Source organism: Littorina saxatilis, unplaced genomic scaffold, assembly GCF_037325665.1.
Source record: "Littorina saxatilis isolate snail1 unplaced genomic scaffold, US_GU_Lsax_2.0 scaffold_655, whole genome shotgun sequence".
Taxonomy (NCBI): Eukaryota; Metazoa; Mollusca; class Gastropoda; order Littorinimorpha; family Littorinidae; genus Littorina; species Littorina saxatilis.
The window spans coordinates 55,027-61,910 of NW_027127294.1; the positions used below are offsets into that span (position 1 = coordinate 55,027).

The 6,884-nt window shown below is 39.4% G+C and overlaps 1 long non-coding RNA gene across 1 annotated transcript; it reads right to left on the reverse strand.

Annotated features, from left to right (window-relative positions):
* Positions 1-418: 418 nt before the first annotated feature.
* On the reverse strand, positions 419-4,550 carry LOC138955757 (uncharacterized). Its single transcript, XR_011452357.1, has 2 exons — positions 3,470-4,550; positions 419-3,086 (listed from the first exon to the last, which is right to left on the reverse strand). It is a non-coding gene; the product is annotated as an uncharacterized lncRNA (long non-coding RNA).
* Between the last annotated feature and the right edge of the window lie 2,334 nt (positions 4,551-6,884).

The window sequence follows — 6,884 nt, forward strand, 5'->3', positions numbered from 1 at the left end:
GTCCTTGGAAATAATTTTCTGGTGTTATGGGAGAGTAGTTTTTTCGTAAAGGGAGTAAAAATCTCGTGGGAGTAATTTTCTCGTGTTACAACGGGATGTTGCTTTTGTGTGCGTCCCAGTGGTTCACTCGGCCCATGTACAGTAGACACCAACAATCTGAGAAAATCGGAGGTACATTTACAGAGGTTATGGACAAATATTCTGAAAAAATAAGGTCTGATGGAGGGAGTTTTAAATTGGGGGTACACGCATAGGGTGAGATATGTAGAGGTTTCAAGGATAGGGCACATGGGATGGAAGGTATAATGCATCATCAAGAAGGCTTTTTATGAAGATATGTCTCCTGCACGCAACATCATCTCATCCCAAACAAGCACACATGCACCCGCAGAGAGACACACTAACAAACAAACCAACATTCTGAAGCTTTTTTCTTGTTTTATTTTATTCAAATGTAATGACGCGATTTGTTCACGTCAATCGATTTGTCATTATCACAGTTCCAATTCTCCCCTCTCTCTGTTTGGTTCCTTTCTTTCTTTTTTCTTTTACCATACTCAAACCACACATTCATACATACACAAGATATTAGACGTCTTGAACCATATACACAAGTATCAGACATGTATACACCAATCAATATAATATATATATATTACATACCAATGTCCAAGCACAAACTAATCTCACATGTTCACAATATTGCCAAAAATTCATCCATAACAAGCATTCACAAAACAAAAGGGGAAAAAAATCAGATGCATGCAGTTCATATAAAAATCAGTCAGATATGTTTATAAATACAACTTGACAATGTTCTTTCTTTCTTTATTTGGTGTTTAACGTCGTTTTCAACCGTTCAAGGTTACTTGACAATGTCATAACTGGTGAAAATATACATGTTGTACACATAAAAAAAACCATTTTCACAACAATGTCGCATTTACACGTACTTTCTCCATTGCAACATAAGAATTTTTACTTTTTTCTAGTTTTTTTGTCTTGCTTGTGTGTTTTTTATTTTTTATAACTTCTTTATGGCAAAAAAGAAAGATTTGCAGACCTTGTGCTAAACAAATACACACACATTACTATGTGCTGCACATTGAATAAGCTCCTACCACATTTTTACTTGTGCCTTCAGCAAAATTCTACACCTAATGGTTATATTCTATTATTGATGGAAATGATGCAAATCTTTGTGTATATTGCCAGTTAAAATAGACAGCACATAATAATGACAATACAAACATCCTTCACACAACTTTGAACATCTTACGAGGAAGTTTAAAAACAAGACAATCTTAACATGGAACACATCAGATCACTACTTACATCACTGCTCTGTAATATATTATAAGCAATTGTTTGCCTGAAGTACTGCAAATCCTGTGATGAAAAAGCTATCTATCCTCTACTGTACTTCAAAAGGCAATTACATGCATTTCTGAAAATTGTTTGTTTATTTGTTGCTTAACGTCCAGCCGACTACGCAGAGCCATATCAGGACGAGGAAGGGGGGGGATGAAGGGGGCCACTTGTCAAGCGATTCCTGTTTACAAATGCACTAACCCATTACTTGTGTCCCAGCAGGCTTTAGTAAAACTAAATTAATACCTACTGGAAGATTACCAGTTTCCAGTATGTTAAAATAGGCTTAACCTATCTACTGCTGGACTTACATCAGAACACTAACAGATTAAACTATACATGAATCGCGAGACAAGCGGCAAGAGAAGTTTGTTTGTTTATTTGTTGCTTAACGTCCAGCCGACTACGCAGAGCCATATCAGGACGAGGAAGGGGGGGATGAAGGGGGCCACTTGTCAAGCGATTCCTGTTTACAAATGCACTAACCCATTACTTGTGTCCCAGCAGGCTTTAGTAAAACTAAATTAATACCTACTGGAAGATTACCAGTTTCCAGTATGTTAAAATAGGCTTAACCTATCTACTGCTGGACTTACATCAGAACACTAACAGATTAAACTATACATGAATCGCGAGACAAGCGGCAAGAGAAGAGATTTTTGGAAAAAATACAGGTGAATGAGCAAGAAGGCAGAAAAAAGAAAAGAATTCATGAAGAAAAAGAGAGCATGACAGGAAAGAGGAACCAAAAATCTACCTAACAGCAAACTAGAAAGCTCCTGCGGTTCCAAAAACAGGAGGGGCCTTTAATTTCATAACCGCAGTGCCCCACTGCGGGAATTTCTGAAAATGGAATGATGTATATGAACATGTTGTGATAGCAAATGCAACAAATCCAAAAACGTCCAAATACTTGGAACCACTTCACTTCATTTAAGTTCATATGAGCACCTCCCTTTACCCCTACCAACTTATAAAAATAGTTTTCACTCCAAAACAAGCATTTTGGTTCTTCTGCAGCAAGGTACATACTTTTCTCTGTTAGTGCTTTTTTTTCTTGCAACGAGGGATACATTAGGACATATAATTCACACACACACAACTGGGTAGGGGATCCCACCCCCTCTGAACATATCACAACAACTTTTAGCTCACTCTCAGCAACTTAGATCCTCTTATCTCTGGTCTTACAAAACCCATGACACTTACACAAACAAGACAGATGTATTATATTCTCTGTCTCAACAACATGCACACTTCTACCCGTAAAGCGACATGTTCAAGTGTCAACATATTATTATCCATGGCAACTTTCGCAATTTGCTTTTTTTCCTCTTTTTTTTTTTGTGGACAACACTTTCTCTTGTTCTTTTTTCTTCCACTTTGAGGCAATTCTCACATTAGTACTCGGAACACACACATTGTTACAGTGATCATACAGTCAAGTTCACAGATCCAGTAAAATTAGTCGGACCTTTCTCTGTTTTGCTTCTTATTCTAACATCTTTTCAGCAGTTCTCACATTTGGACTCGAACACACACATCGCTACAGTGATCATGCAGCAATCAAGCTCGCAGCTAGTATGTTGTTTCTTGGGTCTTTCAGGCAATTTACACATCTGGACTCAAACACACATACTGCTGCAGTGATCATGCAGCAATCAAGCTCGCAGCTAGTATTTTGTTTCTTGGGTCTTTCAGGCATTTCATGACATCTGGACTCAAACACACATACTGCTACAGTGATCATGCAGCAATCAAGCTCGCAGCTAGTATTTTGTTTCTTTCAGGCAATTTTCACATCTGGACTCAAACACACATACTGCTACTGTGATCATGCAGCAATCAAGCTCGCAGCTAATATTTTGTTTCTTGGATAAACAGCGGAACACATCTTACAGCGATGTCCCTTACTAGATGAGGAACGAAAAGAAGTGTGGCCGTCACCAACTCCCTTGCAGACCAAACTATACGGCAGTCGACAGGAGTTGGAGTAAACGACAACATTTATCACCAGTGCTGGACTGATTGTGTAACCTCTGCGAACGCCAAGAAGAAGAAGAAGAGAAGTTTCTTGGATCTTTCAGGCAATTCTCACATCTGGACTCAAACACACATACTGCTACAGTGATCATGCAGCAATCAAGTTCGCATCCAGTATTTTGTTTCTTAGGTCTTCCAGGCAATTCTCACATCTGGACTCAACACACATACTGCTACAGTGATCATGCAGCAATCAAGTTCGCATCTAGTATTTTGTTTCTTGGGTCTTTCGGGCAATTTACACATCTGGACTCAACACACATACTGCTACAGTGATCATGCAGCAATCAAGTTCGCAACTAGTATTTTGTTTCTTAGGTCTTTCAGGCAATTCTCACATCTGGACTCAACACACATACTGCTACAGTGATCATGCAGCAATCAAGTTCGCATCTAGTATTTTGTTTCTTGGGTCTTTCGGGCAATTTACACATCTGGACTCAACACACATACTGCTACAGTGATCATGCAGCAATCAAGCTCGCATCTAGTATTTTGTTTCTTGGGTCTTTTGGGCAATTTACACATCTGGACTCAACACACATATTGCTACAGTGATCATACAGCAATCAAGGTCACAGCTTTCTTTCTTTATTTGGTGTTTAACGTCGTTTTCAACCGTTCAAGGTTATATCGCGACGGGGAAAGGGGGGAGATGGGATAGAGCCACTTGTTAATTGTTTCTTGTTCACAAAAGCACTAATCAAAAAATTGCTCCAGGGACTTGCAACGTAGTACAATATATATAACCTTACTGGGAGAATGCAAGTTTCCAGTACAAAGGACTTAACATTTCTTACATACTGCTTGACTAAAATCTTTACAAACATTTGACTATATTCTATACAAGAAACACTTAACAAGGGTAAAAGGAGAAACAGAATCCGTTAGTCGCCTCTTACGACATGCTGGGGAGCATCGGGTAAATTCTTCCCCCTAACCCACTCACAGCTAGCATTTCGTTTCTTGGATCTTTCAGGCAATTTACACATCTGGACTCAAACACATATATCGCGTATCGCTACAGTGATCATACAGCAATCAAGCTCGCAGCTAGTATTTTGTTTCTTGGGTCTTTCAGGCAATTTTCACATTTGGACTCGATCACACATACTGCTACAGTGATCATAACGAAGTGTAAATTGCTGAAAAATTGCATAGCGTTCAGTTTCATTCTGTGAGTTCGACAGCTTGACTAAATGTTGTATTTTCGCCTTACGCGACTTGTTTAAAATCAAGAGTCAAACTGACACAAAGATTTTCACCTTCCATTTCTCTGTAGTGGAGGCACGCAGAGGCACGACGTAGAGAGAGCGTCAGATAACCGCGACGTAGGTTTGGGGAGTCGGGTCGGGCACTAAGAGTACAGTTTATTTTTACAGTACTGTACATTAATTATCGCAACAGGTTTAAACAGTTCGCTTTACATTTGATTCTGTCTCTCTCTGTCTGTGTCTGTCTGTGTCTGTCTGTCTGTCTGTCTGTCTGTCTGTCTGTCTGTCTGTCTGTCTGTCTCTCTGTCTGTCTGTCTGTCTGTCTCTCTCTCTGTCTGTCTGTCTGTCTGTCTGTCTCTCTCTCTCTCTCTCTCTCTCTCTCTCTCTCTCTATCTCTCTTTTTTTTGTCGTTGGAATTTGAATTTAAACATATCTTTGAACATAAAACATAATTGTCGGAACGATTTCGAGTGAACAGACTTCGGCGTGTACGAACACAGATAACCCTGTGGGCTGCTGTCACATTTTAGGTTTCTATACAATGAGAAAATAACAAAGTGTTGTTGACTTTTCATGCAAGGAGGTCGATCCTTGCAATTTTGCATATTATGTTTGTTCTCGTATGTTAGCTTAAGACGGGAAAGTCAGACGCAAGCGAAGGGAAATTACCAGATCACGCTCACAAGTGTGTACTAAAAGTCACATCAAATCCAATCTTCGGCCACTGTGAGGCCACTAAATGAGAAACAGATGACAGGCACTCCGCCACTTCTGCTGAAGGACATAGCAGGTACTTGGCTACACTTCACTGCGCCACATGAGTGATTCCATTTTCCGTTCAGCAATCAGTCTGTCTCACGCACAAATTGTCAAGGGTAATTTTAAACTGAGTCTAATTTTGTCAGACACTGGGCAAGTTTTAATACCGGACCTTCAACATTGACGATTGGGGTCTAAAAAACACATTCCTTCCTTATAAACGATTCAGAGAAAATACCCCCCCCCCACCCACTCTATACCCCCACCCCCTTGCATTTTGAAATCTCCTAACATTATCTGAAATTGAAGCTGGCGTTAGAAAGCATGACTGAAACCCCACCGCTGTTAATCTCCTTCTCGATAAAAGAAGATATACACGTATTGTACGGCCGTTTTCTCAAGGCTGTCCAAATGAAGTGCTATCTGAATTTAACTCTTAAAAAAAAAAAAGACTAATACGGTTTTTTTTTATTTTTTTTTTTAATAAGCCACGCCCCGGACTGCGCGCGCAACACATGCAGACGACGCATATATGTGTAGTAAGTTTGTCGGAACTTTGGCGGAGTAATTTGATAGAGTTTTTAGATTGTGTCAACGACTGTAGACGTGATGTAACTTACAGATAAATTATATCTGAGCTTAAAAAAGTGTTTATTTTCAATAAAAATCGGTTCGGGTAGCGATGTGATGTTAATCTAGCAAATCAACAGGGCTACTTCCTAATGGACCGAAGTTCTGTGGGACTGAAGAATCATCAACCGATGTGAACTGCTATTTGTTTAGGTGGTTCAGTCTTTCCCCATCGGCAGCCCTGTAAGCTTACATTTACTGAAAAAATCCTGTTTCATTTTTCTCTTTGAGTAAGAATATTTGTCCGCAGCTTACGGACTAACCCGTTCGATAGTATTACTTGGGTATAAACTTCCTTCCCAGATTGTCTCTGTCTCATCGCAAAATTACACAAACATTTTTCAATTTACAATATTTTACTTTGTCATTTTTTTCCCTGTTCGACGACTCTTCCGACTATGTGAGTGTGTATGCGTATGTTGAATCTGATTACGCTTGTCCGCTAAACTGAAACGTGATCGAAATGACATTCGATCGATATTGACACTAACTAGTTTAAAAAAAAAAGTATTCACACGCATACGCACACGTGCACTTTTGCAGTCCCATGCACTGACCGCTGGTTCTACCTTGTGCGCTTGTCCGGAGTTTTTCTTTGTTTCTTTTTTAATTTGAGGTAATCGATAATAGCGTGGCATGAAATACAATTTTGCGAAAACCCGGTGAAAACATATCGCTCCAATGAATGCTGTCCATCATGTGCGAGGTCGGGAAAAGTGTTACACGTATCGCATGAAAACAAAGAGTGTACAGATAAAACTGAAAAGGAATTAAAGCGGAGAAGTCGGCAACTCAGTCAAACCACCTCTAATAAAGTGACAAATAGTACTAAACTATCGACTACTAAGATTCATTTGATTTTGTAAC